The sequence below is a fragment of the Micropterus salmoides genome, unplaced genomic scaffold (genome assembly GCF_014851395.1).
Source record: "Micropterus salmoides isolate LMB-PRFRI ecotype aquatic unplaced genomic scaffold, ASM1485139v1 Ms_hic_scaffold_10, whole genome shotgun sequence".
NCBI lineage: Eukaryota > Metazoa > Chordata > Actinopteri > Centrarchiformes > Centrarchidae > Micropterus > Micropterus salmoides.
This window is the reverse complement of record NW_024040041.1, coordinates 17,071,508-17,073,580: the sequence shown is the minus strand read 5'-3', so window position 1 is coordinate 17,073,580 and position 2,073 is coordinate 17,071,508. Positions and strand designations below refer to the sequence as shown.

The window sequence follows — 2,073 nt, the reverse complement described above, 5'->3', positions numbered from 1 at the left end:
AAAAAGAATGAAAATATTATTCAGAACAGGGAAAATATCTTTGTATTTTTCTACCCTCCTGGGCATAAAAAGAAAACAATGTACAGGTATTCATTCACACAGTGGAGGGAATTATTTGTGTAGCAGTTGGTGACATTACATTTTACACCCTGCTAGGATTAAACCTCTGTATTGTCCTGGTGGATCAGGATAACAGTTGCATATCTTCCAGAAACAGCAACATAGTATCACGACTCTGTGACCAAGTGCTCCACATTGCCACACTGCAAACTGTCTGTATGCTGCCTGGCTGAACTGTCTGTTACTCTGTCCTGGGTCTGGAAGGTCAGCCATGTGTGGTGCATGGAAACACTGTAGTCTAGATGTTGTCCACAGTCCTTAGATTCCTGCCTGTAAAGGAATATATAGTTGTTAGTACCCCAAATTGGAAAGATCTGTGTAATAGGACAGAACATTCATCAACATGATCAGATATTTTTATTGAACAGGGTTTTGTTGTTCTCTAACAGGACTTCTGTGTCCACATTACACACCATGTCAAGAGCTGTAGTTAGTTGTTGTAATCAGTAAACGATAATAAAAAAAAGTAATAGTGATGGATTACATTTATAAAGCATTTATTTTTGACAGTCAAAGGGCTTAGGGGGAAACACCAGAGAAAACTAACTAAGTACACTGGGAGATAATAGACTAATATTAAAATATGTATGTATAGATATACCTGTTCATATACTGTTTTTGGAGCGTGAAGCTCGACGCAGGTCCTAGAAGATGTGCTCCTTGGCTTGCACCTGGTCCTCCCCGTCCTGCCTTTTCTTCCTCAGACCCCGGCAGCCCTCCCTCCTCTGCTTCGCCTCAACCCCGGACCTGTCCCGGTTTGTGCTCGGCTCTGGGGTGTAGTCCTTATTAGAGACAATAATGCTGTCACCACGGAAGCTCTAACATGCAAAACAACGTACATGTTATGAGTCTAACATGAAATACACGTTCGTGTAGTGTAACTGATGGAAACGGGAAAATGTGTATCAGCCTGTTTTTAGCTTTGTCTAATGTTACCGCAGCTGTTAGCACAGCTACCTGTTGCTAACAGTTAGCTAGCCAGCTCGTTACTGATTAAAACTCAGCCTTTTTAAACCTATCCAATAAAAACATGCTAGCTTGATAGTGAGTACTAACAGCCGGGTTAGTTCATGATGATAAAGTTAGATGTTTTCTTACCCCTGACGTGAGCCGCTGCTCTCCACTTGTCACACTGTCCTCATCCTCCTGCGGTGTCGGCAACGCGCATTCACGTGTTTTGGGGGCGTGGCTTTGGAAGGAGCCCAGAAGGGAGGGGGTGGGAGTTTCTCTGTTGGATACTTTCAAAATCCAGCAGTTTCTGGCTAGTTTCTCAAACTTACCTACCCTGCCTTTAAGATCAGTTGTGCAAAACTGTATATAACTCACACACACACACACACACACACACACACACACACACACATTAATACTCCATGATGACAATGTGAAAGAAGTTTGTTTGAAATCTTTGCAAATTTATGAAAAGTAAAAAACAAAAAAAAAGTATTAATAGACTTTGCTCAATACTTTGTTGAAGCACCTTTGGCACCGATTACACCTCAAGTCTTTTTGAGTATGATGCTACAAGCTTGGCGCATCTATTTTTTTTCCCCCCATTCTTCTTTGCAGGACCTCTCAAGCTCCATCAGGTTGGATGGGGAGCGTAGGTGCACAGCCATTTTCAGATCTCTCCAGAGATGTTCAATTGGGCTGAAATCTGGGCTCTGGCTGGGCCCCTCAAGGACATTCACAGAGTTGTCCTGTAGCCGCTGCTTTGTTATCTTGGCTGTGTGCTTAGGGTCATTGTCCTGTTGGACGATGAACTTGAGATCATTGGGTTCTTGGTCACCTCCCTGACTAAGGCCCTTCTCCCCTGATTGCTCAGTCGGGCCAGGCAGCCAGCTCTAGAAAGAGTCTTGGTGGCTCCAAACTTCTTCCATTTATGGATGATGGAGGCCGCTGTGCTCATTGGAACCTGCTATGCTGCAGAAAAATTTCTGTACCCTTCCCCAG

The 2,073-nt window shown here is 43.6% G+C and overlaps 1 long non-coding RNA gene across 2 annotated transcripts; it reads right to left on the bottom strand.

The window, feature by feature from the left end:
- Positions 1-359: 359 nt before the first annotated feature.
- Positions 360-1,469, bottom strand: LOC119889118. 2 transcript variants are annotated; one of them, XR_005442009.1, is made up of 3 exons: positions 1,219-1,469; positions 722-938; positions 360-390 (listed from the first exon to the last, which is right to left on the bottom strand). It is a non-coding gene; the product is annotated as an uncharacterized LOC119889118 (long non-coding RNA). The 2 variants fall into 2 exon arrangements; XR_005442006.1 differs by having other exon boundaries at positions 722-902.
- Between the last annotated feature and the right edge of the window lie 604 nt (positions 1,470-2,073).